This window comes from Falco naumanni, chromosome 4 (assembly GCF_017639655.2).
Source record: "Falco naumanni isolate bFalNau1 chromosome 4, bFalNau1.pat, whole genome shotgun sequence".
NCBI lineage: Eukaryota > Metazoa > Chordata > Aves > Falconiformes > Falconidae > Falco > Falco naumanni.
This window is the reverse complement of record NC_054057.1, coordinates 91,658,339-91,677,725: the sequence shown is the minus strand read 5'-3', so window position 1 is coordinate 91,677,725 and position 19,387 is coordinate 91,658,339. Positions and strand designations below refer to the sequence as shown.

Here is a 19,387-nt window from a genome sequence, read left to right as displayed (position 1 = left end):
AAGTCTAACATTAAAGAATTAATCTTTGTTGTTGTTGTTGTTAGAGGAATTTAAGAAGAACTGTGTTAACAAGTTGCACAAAGGTTGGAATTATATGTATTTTTTCTAGTACTTGAGAATTAATGAAATCTGTGCTTTCTTATAGGTCTGTTGCCAAAGTGTGCCTAGACCTATGTTAAATTAGACTCTATGAACTTGGGCATAGGAGCAATCTTTTTTTATTCTGTGTTAGCTCAAGGAGATTTTTGTCAGCAGTGGGCCTCTTGCACGTTACAGACAGATGTAAAGTCTCATATAATTTGGCACAAGCATACATGGCGGTCTGTAACATAATGATAACACAGTGCTTAGTTGGAGATGGCAGGTGCAAATGCTTTATAAAGAGGTATTAAATTCATTTTGATAATAGGTGAACTGAAACTGCAGCCACTTTAAACTAGGGGACTAGACCCAAATTCTGCACCTGCACTGTGATGCTTTTTGTAGTTTACAGGAAACAATCCCTGGATGGTCTTGTAGCTATTTTCAGTAGTGGGCTGGGTTTTAAATGGATTCATTTCACCTAAATTCAGCTGTGAATGGCCAGGTCTCCATGGAATTAACTCTCCATCCTGTTGCTTGTTTTGTTAGTTGCTCATTTCCTGAAACTCTTGGTATAACACTGAGATGGCAGCTACGGCTGTGTCTGGATGGCATCGCAGTAGGGGAGAGCGGTGGCTGAAGGAGATGGGCTCCACTTTGTCCCATCTGGCTGAGCCCGTGGGTATCCCTGGAAGTCCTGAGAACAAATCTCTGCCATAAACAACACCTGCGTCTTGCTCAGTATGGTTTTTCTCTACAAGAGCCATCACCGGTAATGTGGAACAGGGGGAGGCATGCTTTTAAAATGAATTGTAAGCTTCCAGCGACTCTGCTTTTCATTGTGCTGTTGTGTTCCTGGCGGCTTTTGTGCCAGTGCTCCATGTTTTCCGCGGCTGGCGGAGCTGAGTGCAGGTCTTAATTGTAAACACTGCTCTTGGAGCAACATGAAGTTGTAGGACGAGTGATTCATAGCAGCCCAATGCAGTCAAGTTGGTGGCCTCTCCTTCAGCATCATGTATTAATCGGAGCTGATGGTATCTAGAATGAATTAAGTGTATATACAATAGAGATATTTTTTTCACCAAATTCAGAACTTCTTTATATTTATTGGTTCCCATTTGCAAAATAAGACTTGTTGAAAACTCAAGGCACCTAGTGTGTATTTTAGAAGTGCCAGAGCTAATCTGTTGTTAGTCCTTTCCGAAATCATCCCGATGTGAAAATGAGCACCAATGAATCAATGTAAGAATGATCATATGGGTTTCATTGCATTTTCTGAAGCCTCTCAGATCTCACACCTCTTTGCATCTCAGCCAAATTTCCAGAAAAAAGTGTGCATGTGGGTGGAAGGAAAAAAAAAAAGTCATCAGAATGAGGTTTGGTGAGGGAAAACGCTGGGCTCCTGGCCTGGAAAATGTGGGACCTGTGAGCTGAAGTGCCAGCCATGGCTGATACATCACAGGGAACAGGGACAGGTGAATCCCAGATGATTTAGGACATAGTGAGCGCAGCATTGATTTCATTCAACTTTCCATAGGAGAAATAGCCCAGCTGTTTTCCTTTAGATTTTGCACAGGTTTCAGCCTATCAACTTGTTTAAAAGCCTTATGGGAAAATAAATGCAGTAAGAGGGAGTGTACTGTGAGTGAATGCGTCACTTAATTGTTTATTAATATGAAAAGAGTGCAGTGTTAATAACATAAATCTTACACTTCTGTTAGCTGCAGTGAGAAGTTAGCTAAGTTACGTGAGATATATGTTTAGTTCCAGATGTTGTACAACTTTTTATCCAGTGCAGGGCAGATCTTAGGAGTTGCTGAGTATCTTCATCACTTGAAGGCTGATGAGAGCTGAGGGCTGTCATCACCTTGAGGGACCAAGTCTTGCATACCTATGAATGGAGCATGTGCTTGCTCTTTCATAGCATATTGGTGAAAATCTGTTGTAGACCTAAATATCATGGGTCAGGAGCGCCACAGATGCTGTGATCTTAAGGTATTTTTCAGTGTAGTCAGTTTTAATGACATTTGAAAGAGGCAACTGGTCTGAGGATAAGTATGATAGGGTGACATATGGCATAGCAGATATGGGTTTACCTCCTGCAGCTTGTCTTCATGTTTGACTCGAGCAGAGTAGAAGGGAACCTGCCTGGTGAGAATATTTGATTCTGTCTTTTTGCATATGTATTTCACCTAGGGATGGTGTTTTCCTAAGAGTGCTTATCCCTGCTGAAAATGAACATGTTTTATTTTACATCATTGAAGCAACAATGTGGGGAATAAACCTTAATGTATGAATAACTCCGTGTGTGTGCAGGGGCTCTGCACCATTCCTTATCTGAAGGTTTGAATCAAAACTCATGCCAGAGCATGAAAAAAATGGGTTTGAAGGCAAGCAGCACTGCCAGTGTTTGCCTTATTTTTCATCCCTTGTACCGTAAGCGATTGAGGTTATGAGGAAGTTCCTCATCATGTGTCTTTAGTCACTATTATCTGATTATGATCACATTGCAATGAAATAATGGAAACTGCAAACTGAATCTCTGGGGCTGCTGGGCAGGTGCTACCTTGAGGGCATAGTTAGACCCGAGTCTCCGCTGGGTAGCGTATGCTGGGGGGTGTGTGGAACAGGCATCGCAGGGGCTTCAGCTGGTGTCCAAAAAACTGCTCCCATGCAGCCCACGGATGCGGAGCGCCCGCCCTTCCCATGTGCAGGGACTCTTAGCTGAGTGGCATTCCCTTGTTTTGTTAAACCTACAATTTATTTTCTCCTCTGTTGGAAAAGCTGAGAAGTAAAACTTAAAAAAGATCACTTCTTGTTGAAAATATGCAGGCAAAAGTATCATGGTTGAAAAATGGAACTCTGAAGGCAACATAACAAAAAAATTCTGGAGGCTTTCAGATTCTTACTGATAACCTGTAAACACGTATGAAAATTGTGTATATGTATGCATTTACAAAATTGTCCTTTTTCCCCAAAAAATCTTTTTTCATTATAAAAAGCTGTAAAAACCTGATGGAAAAGCTAGATGACAGAAAACAGCCAATTCTCAATATCACTTTATGCTGCTGTAACACCCAAATGCTGAAGGAGCTATATAAACACCTAGGAAACCACAATCTGTCTTGAAAAGCCTACAAGTAAAAGTAGATTTTCAAAGACATAAAAGGTAGATTGGTGTCTGGCTCTTGCTGAAAATCACTGAGTACCTCAGTCTGCTGAGCATTGTTGAAAATCCCACCCAAAGCCCCTCTCTGTTCGCATGGAACAACAGGAGTATGCAGTAAAAGATCTGACAGCACCTTTCTACCAACTGTTTTCTTTGTAAGTCACTAATATTTCTTCTTAAAGATCGCATGTGATACTGAAAATGTGTTAGTGGGCGGGTTACAGACCAGGGGATGCATTAAAAAAAAATACTGAAAAATAATAATAAAAAAGGCTGCAGCCGGCTGGTTTCCATCTCCTCCCTGGCTGAATTAAGAAAGATGTTTTTCTCCCCAGTGCTCTTCTTTCTCCCTCCTTTCCATTTTCTGCATTATGTTTCCTCCTCCAGACTGTGGCGGTGGAGCTGAATGCTGATGAGACCATCGGCAGTCTGTCCCCAGACAGAACTTCTTAAGGTCATTTCTCCTGGTTCTCGATTGCTTGACCTGCTCGTTTCTCTTCCCCAGCTATGGTAGGCTACCCAATTATACGCTGTTATTTTTATGATACTTGCTTGTCCTTCTCAGCCTTAATCTTCCTTTATTGTCAGGAACACTCACAGTCTCTGTAGTCTAGTTAGAGCTAAAGTTCATAAGAGAAATGTTTTGAATTGACAGTTTCAAACGAACAATCAGGAGTGCAGGCGGTGATGAGGTGCAGTAGGCTTTCCGTGGACGCAGGTAGAAGGGAGTCGTAGCACTGATGCAGTGATGCACTCGCTGCTGGTGAGCTGTGCTGGCACCGATGCATCCTTAGGATGCAAACTACCTTTGAAGGGAAGGTTGCACATACCTGCCCATCGCAGACAACCTGGGCAGGGTTGTGTTCGTTTTATGATGGTGTAGTTGTATATATAAGTAACACTTTTATGGGTCTGACTCTAGTTTTCCTAGACCTTGATAAAATACACATCCGTCTCTGTTCTCCATTGCAGGCAAAGTCTGGGGTTTGTTGCTATGTTTTGTCAGTTTTATTCCAAATTCTACAGCCCTTCTGTACACAGTCGCTTGCTGAGTAAGATCATCTATTATTTATTATTATGCTGGTTGCGTGGTTTGTGCAGTGGTCACTGGGCAGGAGAGGTGTGGGGAGAGCGAGATGACATGTCTGAGTGTTGAAACATGAGCTCTGCTGTCCTCTGATGTGTGAGGTCCACATACTGTGAAACGGCATCATAAACTGGTGAAATAAATTCCCTTATATCAAGTGCACTTCTTCATTCTAGCAAGGATAAGCTCAGCATCAATAAAAGAAAATTGCTCTGAGACCGTATCTGCAAGTTACCCCTGTGGACCTGCAAGTATTCCATACGCAGCATTTCGCAAGCCGGCATACGCAAGGTGCGCTGAGCAGGCTGGGTGGGCTCCGCACGGGAAGGCGTGTGCCGTGGTCTGGGTGCGTGCTGCAAAGCAGGTATCTTAAGAAAATGGGCAAATGACACAAATTCTACTGCTTCTGGTACAGCGACACCTCTTCATCTTCAGCCCCATTAACCACTTGCTCATCTCCCAAGGAACTACTTGCTGTAGCTTCCGCTGTGTTTCCCAGCTGTGCCGATGTGTGCACAAGGTCCAAATCGCCCCCAGGGCACCGCGGGGTCAGAAGAGATGAAGCTCGTCCAAGGCCTGGCTGTGCTGACCCCAGCAGAGTTGCAGGATGGATGGAATTGGCCCCCATTCTGCTTTTCAAGGCTTTCAGAGTTGTCTGAGTAAAAGGGGATGTGAATACATCATACTTCAAGTATTTACAATTCTCAAATGCCTAAGAAGCTTTTTAAAGGTCAATCTAATTAGGACAAAGTTTGTTTGTACCAATGTAAAATAGTTACTATTATTGGAAATTCATTCCAATGCAATATATGGCATTTTACTTACAGTCTGCATTTTAGGTTTGTATGCTTAATTTGGAAAGTGAAATGATCTTTCAGTTCCATAATGTCTTACTTAAAATGACATTTTAATCAATAATGAGTTTTTTTGCTACAATTAAAAAAAGATTCATTCTTCCTGATGCAAAATAATTAATCAAAGTTTTTGCATAAGAAGGATTTTTTGTATTGAAAATAAAATTGCCTAGACCTATAACAGTCACATTATTTAGTGTGTCTGTTTTTGATTGCCAGCTTATGGGAACAAAATCCTTTTTTCTGTAATTTAAGGATGCATTTGAATTCAGTTTGAAAGACTAAATTTCATGATGTGTTGCCCTTAAAGGCTATAAAAGTTGAGATGTATTTGTGCATCTCCATAAGAACACCAAAGTGAAAGGTAAATTAGGTTTTTCTTTTAGTTTCTTTTCATACCTGAAGGGCTCTGCCTGCTGCCCGCTTGTCTCCTGCAGACCAGCCTGCTGGCCCAGGCCTTGCCCACCAGAGGGGACTTCAGTCCTTACAGCCCTCAACTGTCCTAAACGTAGGTACTACATGGAGGAGGGCAGGGGACAGGGAGGGCATAATTAGTCTTGTTCCACCAACTGCTGCTGCCTTGGTGGCTTTCTTGTCATCTGAAAGCTTAGAGCCAAGTCCAAAGCGTTCCTGTAGAGGAATGAACGAGAAGCTTGAGGAACAGTGTTTGGTCCTTCCAAGCAGAGGGACTTCTCTCTGGGTCAACATTTAACGCCGCTGGCAGCAGGGCTTTCTCTTGGTTTTTCTTTCTAGTAGTCTTTGACGCTGTTTTCCTAATGTGAAACTATAGAAATTTTATGTTAGCTGAATTCTGTAAAATCATAGAAAGAAATGAAATGTTGTAAAACAGGGGAAAAAAAGATCTCTTTTGGGCAATTGAGTTTCTTGGACATACTGAATACTTTGGGTTTGCTCCAGGTGTTCACATAGCTTCTAGCTCTGTTGAAGAGGAGCAGTTTGTCCTGCATGGCCGGAATTTTCCTCTCCCAGTACATGGCCGGTCTCCTCTGCCAGCCTGTTCATGGATCAGGGAACGTTGATCCCAAAACATCCCAATAACTGCACAGTAATAAGCTCTCATTCAGTATATTTTAGAGAGCATACCTAAATGTAATGAGAATATGACCTACAGAAAGAAAGATATTAAAGAATTGTACGCATATCTGTAGCCAAGATGAAAAATTATGAACAGCAAGAAAAAGGTAGTCTTGAAGTTTGGAACAGAACAGGAACTAGGGGCTGTGTCCTTTCCTCTGTTCCTTACTGGCACCTGACTCCAGAAAATTTCAAGGACTCATAGGACTAGTTTGGAGCCTGGTTTAACCAAAGCAGTATAAAGAGTAAAGGGTTTCTTTTTTTTTCTAGGAGAGTGCCTTTTTGCCAATCATAAGAAAAGTGAAGTTGTTCTTGCTTAAATATGCATGGTAAAATGTAATGTTTTAGCAGCATCATAAAAATAATTACTATCCCAGTGTCAGGCATAATTATTGCAGGTGTGAATGGAAATACACAGCATCATGTTGTCTGAGACATAAGTATTTCAAGTATTTATAATTTAAAAAAGCCCAACCGTCTCAAGTCATTTCACTGTTGCAGTGAGGCTATGTGCAGTGTTGCTGCCAGGATTGCAGCTTTTCCAGGCTTCCTGTGTTCAGCATGGTGAAATGAACGTGAGCCAGCAGTGTGCCAAGGTGGCCAACAGCATCCTGTCTTGTGTCCGAAACAGTGTGGCGAGCCAGGACCAGGGCAGTGACCATCCCTGGCGCTGGTGTGGCCGCACCTTGAACCCTGGGTTCATTTTGGGGTTCGCTTCAAGAGTGACATAGAGGGGCTGGAGCGTGTCCAGAGCCGGGCAGGGGCTGGGGCACAAGGCTGAGGGGGGGCGGGGGGAGCTGGGGGGGGTCAGCCTGGAGAGGAGGGGCTGGGGGGGCTGATCGCTCTCTGCAGATGCAGGGCGGGGGTGTGGGTGGGGTGGGGGGCATAGGCGGGGGACGACGACAAGATGAAACAGCCTCAAGTTGCACCAGGGAGGTTTAGGTTGGGGATTAGGAAATATTTCTTCACTAAAAGGGTGGCCATGCACTGGCACAGGCTGCCCAGGGAGGTGGTGGGGTCACTGTCCCTGCAGGTATTTAAGTAAGTCGTAGATGCACACTCAGGGACATGGGTTAGTGGTGGCCTTGGCAGCGCTGGATTAACGTCTGGACTTGATCTGAAAGGTCTTTTCCATCCTAAACAGTTCTATGGTTCTGCCTCGCTCTGCTGTTATCCTACATAGCTGCTGACTTGCTGCCTTCTCCCGCTGCCTGCCTCCTGTGTTTCACCCATGTGCGATGCAGATAGAGGGCCGATGCATCGCTGAAGGAACTAAAATAGCAAGAGTACCAGCATAATGCTTGAATTGCAGATACACGCTGTCCAGTGGCATTACACAAAGCAGATGGAGAGTTCCCCTGGTAGCCCTGCTGTCTGATAGGCACTGAATGGCTCGGGTGCCTGGCTGTCTGAGCATCTGGGGCACAGGTGCCAGGTTGTGCTGTGCTGCAGAGGGCATTAACGGGGTGCATGTCTCGTCCACCCTTGGTCCCCATTTTGCCCCTTTTGCTGTGCAGTGCTGCAGTTCTTGGCTGCATGATGTGTGTCTGGGAAAGGTCAGGCCTTTGAGGTTTTGAGATGAAAACTTTGTCTGATGAATGAAAAGTACATCAACAGCTGTTAATGAGATCCCCTAACATCAACGCACATCTTGTGGGGACTGTCACAGCTGGACTTCCTTCGTGTCCTTCCTTTGGTCAAGGACTGTCTGCTGCGCTTCATGTACTGATGTGGAGGGGTGGTCTCTGGGCTTGGGTGAGGCTTGCCAGTGCTACCAGGGACTCCAAATTCAACTCCAGAAGCCAGCTACCATCATGTGCAGCTCGGAGAGAGGAGAGCTTAACCCATCCTCTCTGCTGAATACACATGCAGCTTAAGCAGCTTGGCTTAAATCTGGCTGCGGTGAATGGTGCATCATCAGATACAGAAAATAATCATAGTGAAACCTCAGCACATCTTTTCTTTGTTAATTCCTTTCAGAAGCTACAGAAACTAAGTACTGTGTAGACGGTAGTACAAGAGTAAAATAGCTATTGAAAGGCTCTTTGTAGTTTCAAACTTGTTTGTTGCTGCTGCTGTTCTGTACAGCCAGACGTAATGAAGCTGTGTGCAAGGAAACAGAATTTCTGGGTGCCTGCTGTCCTAGAGGATTGTTAGCGAGGCACGTGAGTGGCCATAGCTCCAACGTTTGCATTTGCATCCACGACAGCACATTTTGGTTTGTTTTTTTTTTTTTTTCCCACTTGCTGATAAAACACCTTCTCCCATTGCAGACCATTCCTTGCCATGCCATGTCACGCGGCCGCTCCGTGCGGGCCACCCCCGCTGCTCGGCCCCTTCTTGCACCGGGGGGTCTGGGGTTCGGGGCGGGAGGACGCGGCTGCCTTACGGTCAGATAAATTCCTTCTGTTTGAAGAATTTAGAAAATACGTTGTTAGGTAAACAAATTTCACAAGAATATGGGTTGAAGACCCTTACTCCTGGAAGGAAGCATCAGAAGATGTGTAAAAATTTTTGTCGCTATTTTGGTTTTCTAATCAAAAAACCTGCCAAAAGGAAAGGATTGCGTCTTGTAGCTGGGCCCTGGCTTTGAAACACTGCAGCGGGGAGGATGACAGGAATTGCTTTCGAGTTGTTCTGGTAATAATGACTGTAGATCAAATTCTAATAAGTTCAGCCTCTTAAACGTTTTGCTTTAAAAAAAAAAATAAATCCACTTTTCTATCTGGACATATGTTTTAGCTCTGTGGCATGGCATTTATGTGGAAAATGATACAAGGTAAGACATGGAGTGCTGTTTAGAGGAAATGTTGTAGATTATAAATAGATTAAAGATTCATTTGACAGAGGAATTTTCAGTACCCATTTCAAACTGGATGTGGCTTTTTGCCAGGCTGCCTAATGCTCTCCTAACCATAGCAGGGTCAGCTGGTGGACAGTTCTACCTAGAGTTTTTTAGTTAGTACTGGAGATGTTACTGCAGGCTACTTCTTGGACTTGTATCAAAGGAAAAATTGGAAGTTAGCAGTAATTTTCCAAAAACTGTTACCTGTGCAAAAATCTCTGAGTTTAGGGAGAAAAGGTAACCAGAAATCTGAGTTTAGGGAGAAAAGGTAACCAGGGCAGCTGTCCCTCTCGCCTACCTGCAGCTTCAGCAGACATGCCCTTGCATGGCTTGAGTCTGAAAGAGCTGAGTTTTATCTGAGCTGGAGTTCTTCTTCATTTATTTTTCTACTGTCATATTCAACTTACACGTTAGTGGAAAGTTACGAATGAACACTTACATACTCCAAGCATCTTTTGACATTTCCAACACAATAAACGTGTTAGACTAATTTAAAATGTATTTAGTTACAAGACAGCGTGCTTGATTTCCTGCACCCCCGTGTCTGCTCACCTGGTCCTGTATGGACTCGGTCCTTCACCTTTGTGGTGGAAAATGATTTTCACAGTGTTATGAGTATATGTGTATAAGGATACTAGAGATGGTGCTAATTTATTCCTGTTGTGCACTTGTATAAACCTGGTATGTGTAGAGGTTAATGGGTTTCCTTCTCCCAGTGTTTTCTGCGCAACGATGCTTTCATAGCTAGAAAGATAGCAGTTTAAAACTGAGGGAAAAGACAAAAACCATGTTAACTGATTTTGGGAATGCTATGTGTTTTAAAATGTAAGGCTGTGATTATTTTCTGTGTTCTCCATTTTGACTTTGCTCTCACCTTCTAACTGAAAACGATTATTATTGCCCTTGTTTACTGTGCTGATTTATTTAGCCAATACAAAAGACAATTCTATTGTCAGTGTAGGATTTTCAATAAAGTAAGGAAGCTTAAGTAATCATTCTTATTAAAATAATCAGGAATTTGTCATAACACTTCCAGAAATGACAAAGCTCTATTTCCAGAAGTTTCTATAGCATTTTAAGCTGCTTTTGTAATGGTGGTGTAATTGATGGCAGTGTCTTTAAGCTGACTAGCTTATTTTAGGTGACTAGCTTACATATGTTGCGTATGTATATTTAGGATGTACGTTTTCATGGTGAGAGCCTAACTCATTTCTACTGCTGGCTTTTAAGGACTTTGAGATTAAATAAATAGATAATTCAGAGATACTCAGAGGTGCTTCAGCACAACGTAAGGTACCGGTGGTGATTGCTGGGCTGTTCAAGTGCTTCTTGGAAGTTCGCTGGGGCCCCAAATGGCTCTGGAAAATGTGCTCTTAGCTACTGAAATGTTTGTGGTGTACACTCGTATCTCTTGAGTGGCCTAGAAATCTCAGCTTCAGAAGTCTAAACGCTGGGAGTGTGTACTTTTATATGAATAGTGGGTTAAGAAATTTTTGCACAGTACAAGTTGCAGGGTATTTGTACAGGCTGATCAAACTGAATGCTTATCAGAGGCTGTTAAAACAGACATCTGCATCTTTCATCGCAGTAAGTGGAGCTAAGTACAGTTGTGAAGCTTCTAATTATTGGTACGTGTGAACTGAGAAGCGAGGCTGCCCTCTGCACGTGCTGGATACAGCTCACATTGAGAAGTGGGTGCGATTAAGTCGGTAGGAGAAAAAAAAACCCAAGATGTAAACAAAATTGTTAGTGAAAAGAAATTGTCTTTGATAAAATTCTGCATCTAAATTCACCTTGAATTAGATTCTTTTGAGGATAAGGTCACTATTTCTCATCAGAGGCTTTTCTGTGATGTTTCTGCTTTACAAAACGATCTAATACCTCTCTGAGGTATCTCCTGCCATTTTTCTCCATTAGCCCTGATGACTCTCCAATTATAATGCCCTTTGAGCCTTTCCAGGAGGCAAAACCAGGGTTTCACATTCCTCGGGAATTATCGTGAACAGAACTGGTTTAAAAACTGAATTGTGGTAAATTAACAGTAACCCACTGCCTCTCTGTAGTTGCTCTCTGGCATGACTGGATCAGTCACTTACTGGCCAAATAAGATGTCAGGATTTAATTTAAAAGCTGGGTTTGGGTTTTGGGAAGTGCCCCAGGGTGCAGAATATTTCCATGCGGTGAACATCACTGACTCCTGTTAGCGTCAACAGATGATTTTCATTTGAAATGTAACTTTTAGTCTTAGTAACAGATCAGAATAAAGATATTATTGTGATATAAAATAATAAGTAACCCACGTTCTTTGAATGAACTGCTCACGAGAAGTCTCGGTGTTTTGTGGGTTTTTCTTAATACAGAAATGTGTCTGTGTGCATCTGCTTCTTTCTTCTGCTCATTCCCAGTTCTGGCCTCTGACATTCAACGAGTTTTTATGTCTAAGTGCAGTTAAAATTGTAGAATAATGTGGGTTGGAGGCAATCTGGAGATCATCTACTCCAGCCTCCTGTTCCAAGAAGGTCTGGTTAGGTCAGGTTGCTTGGGGACTTTTTCATTTGAGTGTTGAGTGTCTCCAAGGTCTCAGCGACCTCTATGGACTACCTGCTGCAGTATTTTACCATTGAGGGAGGTGGGTTGGTGAAGAGAAAAGTAATATTGTTCAGGAAAAGAAACATAATAAAAAATTGGTCTAGCAGTAGTAATTAGCCAGCCTTGGAGAAGATGCACACTCACAATAATGTTCTCCTGCTCTCATCCTTGGTGTAAAAGCGAGTACTTTAATGTTAGAGATGGCACATCTAGTAGTTGTGTCTGGTAGATAACTTATGGTTGCTTTCAAAAAGGTTGGTGAAGGATTTGTTTTAGGGTGCTTTAGATGATTTTGTTCTCCAGCAGAACAATTTGCTGTTTGCACTGAAGCACGCTGGTGGCGGTGAGCGCCGCTGTGCAGCCCCCCAGGCCTGTTCTCTGCTTCAATAACTTCGTATCACTAATATTGGAACTCAAAGTAAGAAAGATAGTGGTAATGTAGAACTGCTAGATTATAGTGTATGATATGGAATCAACAATTTTCAAAGTAACTTAGGCTCTTAGGAAGCTAAACCTCAATCCAAGACCTAATTATTTTAACAGTTATGAAAACGTTGCCCTTACGCATTTTCCCAAAAACCAAAGCAGTAAGTTTCTTTCTTCTTGGCACCAATTTTTTTATTTTGTTCTTAAAAAGATTAAACAGTCTAGCTGCATTAATTAGGCTTTCAGAGATATTTATTTGCGATGTGCAGACTGAAGGCTGAGCCAGTAGCCAGGAATTCAGCAGCCCATATGAGTGTGAACAATGAGGCATCTTTTAGAAACTGGCAGTTTTCTCACTGCGCTGCCAAATGTACTTCAGCTTGAATCCCTTACACAGGGGGACTTCCAAGAAGTGTTGTTTCCATTGAAGATGCATGATTGTTCAAGTGTATTTTGGAGCTCTAAAACATGTGCTAATCAGAAACTTTGATGGCTGTTACTTGGCCTTAAACTCTTTATTAAAAACAGGTGCTTCTTGTAGGCTTTCAGCAGCTTGGCTGTAATGACAAAGGCAGCTTTAGCTTTTTAAGAGTTTAATGTGTGGTGTAACAACAGCGAGCATCAGAGCACCGGGCAGTGGTTGTGTTGTGAATCTGCATCTGCAGAGGTAAACTGGGAAATAACCAGAGACCAAGTGTGCCGGAGGAGGATAAAAGAGTGAACCAGAGGGCAGGAGAGGGTACACCGACCTTTAGGACCATCTGTTTAACAGAGCTCTGTGTGTGTGTGTCTTTCTGGAGTCTGTAGTAGCTGTGTAGAGGTAGCAGTTTCTCAAACCATTAAATTACAATAATTCATCTTTTAGTTGGTAATAAAATTACGAGCTTAAAAAAAAAAAAAAGCTTCAGAATTTCCTGTTTAGCAATGCTGGAACACTGATTTGACTGAGATCAGCATAGTTATTTAAAGGAGATGCAGCTTTGGGTGCTTTCAACATGAGCCTGGAATATCTACTGAGAAAGGTCTCCTTGTTCTCCCAAGGTCCGAGGCAGCATTTCCTCAGTGCTGGTGTCTCAGGGTGAAATGCTGGAAAACAAAAAGTCAATAGAAAGCCACACTGGACTAAACACTTCTAAAAGCCCCAGTATATGCCTGTATCTTTAGATGACTGCTCTTTTGCTTGTTTTGGTTTTATCATCATCTGTGTCCTTATCCTCCAGAACACATCTAGGCACTCGTGAAAATGTCAGCTAGGTTGTCCTTGGTAGGTTGAGAAAGAGATCATTTTATGAATAGCTTTTTTCCACCACCCCCCTTTCTGGGAAAAAAAATAACAAAATTGATTCCTTTGCTGATCTTTGTCTTTAGGTGGATCCTGTTCTATTCGTGGATCAATAAAAATGTGTCTTTAACAAAGAGAGGATAGATACAGAGGCAGAAAGATTAGTCCATTCATCAAGGACGATGTGAAAGGAGGACTGTGGTGAAGTTAGAGATCTCGTATGTTCTGTTGTACTCCCATGACACTGGAAGTCCCATCACTGGTAAATATTTCCAGTTTTAAACATCTACAGTTTCAATAGCTGCAAAAGGTATTTTTATGTAATAAAATTAATACATGTTCAGAAGTGTTGTACACGTGCTTGTCTAAAGAGAAGCGTTGTGATAACCTGCTCTGTCCGTGCTTTCTGAGTATGGAAGAGCAATTTAATTTTAAACCTGAAGTGTTAAGTTTTAATTTTTTTCCTTTGCTCAGTCTCCTACTTAGTCATACATAAATCACAGTAGTATGAAAGAACTAGTAAAAATGGCTGTATCCTTCTAGAGCTGTAATTTGGCTCCATGAATTATTAATTATTAGACCAGTATAGCAACAGCTTTTTCAGAAGTCAGTATAAATGTAAGAGGCTCACCTTATCAGCTGAGATCTAAGCAGTGGCAGTAATGTAATTCTTACCATTTAGCACTTTGTGGTATGTTGAAAAGGAATAGGATATTAGACCATTTAAACTTTCTGAAATACAACACAAAGTGAGGAAGTGCCTTTTTTTTCCTCCCTCCCCCCCAATAATTTCAAAGAAATGAATACATGTGGATTTCTCAGGGGTTTGGACTGGTGGAGATGTTGAAGCTGTTCCATTTGTGAAGCATCACTGTGAGGGAGACCAGCTCAAAGAGCACGCTTGAAAAGGGAAGGCTTTGGCTGCTTGCACTGGTTAAAAGAAAAGAAGAAATCGACAGAGGCTTGAAATTAAGCTTAAAATGGATGAAAGGTAGCATTTAACAAATACAAAGGCATCGGGTGTTGTAAGTAAAATTTTTCCTTCCTAAATAATGTAGCTTTCTGGTTTAATGCTGTGGCACTACATAAGGCTGGTGTTAATTTTCTTGCAGCCATACCAACGGTCCTAGGCGACCCTTGTGTTGTCCTCTGATGTCACTGCTCCGGCCAAAAAAACCCAAAAAGGTGTTTTAAATTCTTGTTTTAAATGACTTTTGTGTTTGGTGTAATCCTAAAGGTTCTTCTCAAAACTTTGTCCTTCTCAGATATAATCTGCCGCTGGCAGTTTCCAAGTTGAGTGCAATAGCTGATTTAATTGAATCCCATCTTGCAGAATTTAAGTGCGTGTAATGGAAAATCGAAATACTTCAGTGCTTCTCTAATTTTGAAATTTCATTTTAGCATTTTTATTATTTTAGCAATACTGCTTTCCATAGCTAAAGATAAGTTATTAAAATAAGGAATGTCTCCTGCAATATATCATAACCTATTTTTAAAAATATGATTTAACTTATAAACAAATTAGGAGAAGGGTATTAAGGAACTGATTAGGTCTTTTTTTTTTATTGAGGTTTTTAATAACCATTATACTACAAAATTTATGTAAAGCAATATTTCAGGGAGAAATCCTAATGACATTCTAATGTGAATTTTACCTGAGATTGTTTCACAGGACTGTGCAATAATCTAGTTGCTGTCACTTGTGTCTGATTTACAGAGGCCATTTTGCTCCCATCTGTTGATGCAGACAGACCAGGCAGGGTTAGGAAAGAGCAGTTCATCAGCGCCAGTGCCTGCAACACTGGTTGCAGAAAAGTAATTAGTCTGAAAATTCAGATGAAGTATATAAGCCCCTGCCCCGGTTCTCTTTTTTTAATGTCAAAGGGGAAGAATTTGGTGGGTGATACTGCAAATTAAAGTTGGAAATCTTCCTTTAATTTTCTTACCCCCTTTTGTTGTAGATTTTACTTGAATTTTCAGTACAAATATATAGGCAAAAAACAGATTTCCTATGGGAAATCATTAATAACCATATTTCTTGCATATTTCTGTTAAGCTAAGTATACTCGTATATCAGCAGATTTAATAACTTGGTCTGGGGAAGCATGCATGAGGACAGGGCTCGTGTGGGGAGCTGGTCTGTCATAGCTTTCCTATCCCCATTTCGTATTCAGGATAATTAATGAATTTTTAGACTTAGTTCTTAAAACTTGCAGGAAGGTGTGGGCGGGGGGCTGGCTGCAGTGGGAATCGCGCTGCTTGCAGGGAACCAGGGGTGGCCCCTGCCTTGTGGATGCCCCTCATACCTGCACCGTGGGTAAAATGTTACTTGAGGAGGAGAGGCAGCAGAGGTGGTTTCATTTGGTGTGGGAAATAGGTTTACCTTCATTATTAACTGCACAATCATGCTCTGATGATGCTTACCATGTGAAAGTAATCAGGACACTTTCTTCATCTCTGGCCAGTGAAGGGAGGGAGTGCATTAATTACGCCATCCCTCCAGGTGAGCGGTGCTTGTATGCAGCACATTACCCAAATTAATGTGACAGAGACCATTAAGAATTATTTTTCTCATGAATTCCAGCTATTTTCATTAGATTTGTTTTGGGCACGCTAGCATAGATTTGTGCAAAACAGGACGAGCGTGCAGGGTGATGGGGAGGAAAAGCTGGTGCCTGCGGCACATGCAGCTTGAGCGCTGGCGCTGCCATGGCTTGTGACGGTGATGCCGTGCTGGCAGTGCCCATGCCTGCTATCCCATTGTCCCGGGACAGCCAGCGTAGGCAGCCACCGTGGCCTGGGCACCCATCACAACTGGAGCCTCTCATGCAAGAAATTGGAAAAGTCCTTTGGTGGGGAAGAAAGATAGGGAGGAGACTAAAGATGTAAGTCTTAATCTTGGCCGCTATAGTGTGTGGAAACAAATGGTGTGGTAAAACTGACCCGAAATGTGCCAAAAGGTTCTTAAAAGGCAGCTGGAGCCTGCTGGGGGCTGCATGTGGCTCTGGGGGGTGACCCGTGAAAGCGCACCAAAGCGCGTGTCGGCACTTCCGTTTGCAAAGCGTTAGCTTTTGCAGCAGACTGATCTGCCAATAAATAACACTAAAGTTTACAGGCTTTTAAATGGATGAAAACAAATTTGGATGCCTTTTTCTCATCAGTGCTTTTAGGGGTACAATTTTTTTCCCTCAAAGAGCTGTGAATTTAAAATATGTTCAGACACTTCTTGCATCCTGTGACAGCTGCCGGGCCGTGACGCTGTGAAGAGGAGAGCTGGTGGCCACGAGATCCGTGCTGGGCATGGCTTGGAGCTGCTGCCACTGCGCGCCTCTTCTAGGGTCGGGCGTGCGTGGGTGCCAGGTGGCCTTCTGCCATCTCAGTTGCCTTTTTGTTCCCAAAATTAATCCCCTCTAGAACTGTAAGGGGGTGGAAAAGGCTCATTTGACTTCCAGCCTTCCACATGTACATTGGTCCAGCTCCAAGGTATGCCTGTGCCGCGTGTGAGCGTGCCATTGCACAGTGGATCGCCGTACCCAAGCTCACATTAGCAGAGCTGGCCCCGTGACTACCAAAGCAAAGCCACCACCGTGGTGTCTTTGTTGTGGACTGAGAGCTGTCAGCCCCCGGGATGAGCACATGTTGCACAGACGTCTGTGCTGCCATGCTTACTCCTGTTCCTTAGCCTGGCGAGGCTGTGGTGCAATCACGCCTTTGGATGCACACCAGAAGCTTTCCTGTGGATCCTTGAAACTTGGCTTTGGTGCCTCTTGGAGCTGCTGGCCACAGCTTGCTGAGGAAAATGGTGCAAGCACCAGATTTTGGGTTTTATCCTGAACACAGGGTCTGGAGAAGTACCCGCTTTCTTCACGTGGAACAGTAGCAATAGTGCAAAGATGTCTCAGCAGCGTGCATTGAAGTTGAGTAAAGGGTGGCGATTTTTTCACGTTGCACCTTAGCTTTATCAGATCTGCTCTTTGGCTGAGTAATGTTTTTGCATCTTTTGTGTAAAATCTGGCATCTGAAGCGTTTTATAACTGCACCTGGGAGCCCAGAGTGGCAGAGGGAAGCGGGGATGGGGAGTGGGCGCTGCTCCCCCCCAGACAAGCTCGCCTTGCTGGGGTCTGGCATCAGCACGCAGGGCTCATGTAGGGAGCAGTTCAGTAAAGCTGCATGGGAGTGGTGTGCAGGCATCGCTCCCCAAACGGCAGCGTGGGGACATTTATGTGGTTTCAGTGCAAAAGATGAGGCCTGTAGTGGCTAGCCTTGGGCCGTTACAAGGTGGTCTTGTTTTTCAGAGAGGGAGATTGGGTTATGGCTTCGTGTTTGGTGGAAGCTCCTCACAAGTGTCCCTAGAAGATCCCAGTGCTGGGAGGCCAGCACTGCGCTGTCCTTCACCCTTCTCTGAGCAGCCATGCAGGGCTCCTCGCTGTACCCGTGCCCTGGGGGTGACTGCAGCAGTGCCCATGTCCTGGGGGGTTGCCCGGATTTGGAGCAAAGGAAACCAGCCAGGCTGCGAGCACTCACCCGTAAGGTTGGATGGCTGGAACAGGATTAATTTTTGCAATGCAAGTCTTCATGCATTTAAACACATCTCCAAGTGAAGATGTTACAAATAATTGTGCTTGGATGGCTTTTGAGTCTCACAAATTAAACCTATTAGGAAAATCTTGCTCGAGTTTCTGTGGTGTGGTTTTGCAGAGGGAAATACTTACTCTGTGTTTGAGAAGCAGTAAGAACTATACACTTTAAGTGGCGGAAAACATGACAAAATGTTTGTTGCTGGGAATGGAAGTATATCAGAAAATATATGGCTATTACCCAGCTGCAAGTTTCTCCATTTAAATGCAAACAAAACAGGAAAATGAAATGCAATTTTTAGTTTAATCAACTTTCACGAGTCTTTTGGGAAGCCCCAAAGTATCTGAAAGGAGCCTCTGGGACCTGTTGGGTTTAAATATGAGTTTTGAAGTCTGCTCAGTAGTAGATGGTGTGCTGGGTTTGGTTTAAAAATTAAGCTTTGCAAGTGGCATCTGGGCCTAAGGGGAAGCTGGCTGGCAAGGGGGAGGGCTTGTCACATTAACTGTTCAGCTCAGAGGAGGATTAACCCTTTCTTTTGCTAAAAATGTGTCTTAATGTAACGGTTCTTTGCCCAATACATATGACAAATAGCAAGTTAAAATAACAAACTTATCCATTAGAATTATTAAAATAAAAAGAACAAGAATGTATAGGAGAGATGTTTAAAAAAATAGACAGCAGACTGTACCAGGCAGCAATATGGAGAGTGCCACCACAGTGGAACTCACAAAAATTAAATTGAATTAAAATGCCCTCTAGTTATTCTGTCCAAAAAATAATGAATTTTGGGAAAGGAATTAATGATTAAGTATAATTTTTAATATCACAGCATCAAACATCTCATCTACAGAGATGTTACAAGTATGATAAAAATATAAAAAAGTTTGTTTTAATAAAAAAAAATAAGTGTAAGAATTGAGGAGTGCAGAAGGCATAGTGAATTGGATTTTTTTTTCTAATCTCTGGCACTAGAGTGAGCTGGGACATTTCTGCATTGATGTCCTCAGTGTTACGTTTCTCTTGAGACCAATTACAAAGGTTCACAAGGTTGTTTTTATTTTCCTTGCTCTTGATGCCTTTTTAATGAGGCCTCCTAGTAAACAGCAAGCATTATGCTTTCCTGTTATATTCCTGTCTGCCGCCTTTAAACATTTATTACTAATACATGTGGGAAATGATTTATAAATTAAATATTAGGAAAATGTACTTTTAAAAAACAGAAGTAGTTAGGGGGTATATTTTATAATTGTCATTGGGGAAGTGGGAGAGGAAGTCATGCCAATATTTTGCTAATGGAATCGCAGTGAAAAGGACTGTTAAAGCATCATTGTGGTTTCATGTAATAAATAGAGATAATAGATGCATGGAGTTTTCAATCCAT

General features: G+C 42.6%; 1 protein-coding gene across 4 annotated transcripts in view; it reads left to right on the top strand.

Moving 5' to 3' along the window:
• CNTN4 (contactin 4) overlaps nucleotides 1-19,387 on the top strand; it is a 336,631-nt gene that overhangs the window by 87,465 nt on the left and 229,779 nt on the right. Inside the window, exon 1 of one of the 4 annotated variants that reach the window (XM_040593678.1) lies at nucleotides 3,654-3,760. The exons of the other annotated variants lie outside the window; for them this stretch is intronic. The gene's annotated coding sequence lies outside the window, so the exon portion shown is untranslated. Of the gene's footprint in view, nucleotides 1-3,653; nucleotides 3,761-19,387 lie in introns of those variants that run through there. 4 annotated transcript variants of the gene reach the window in all.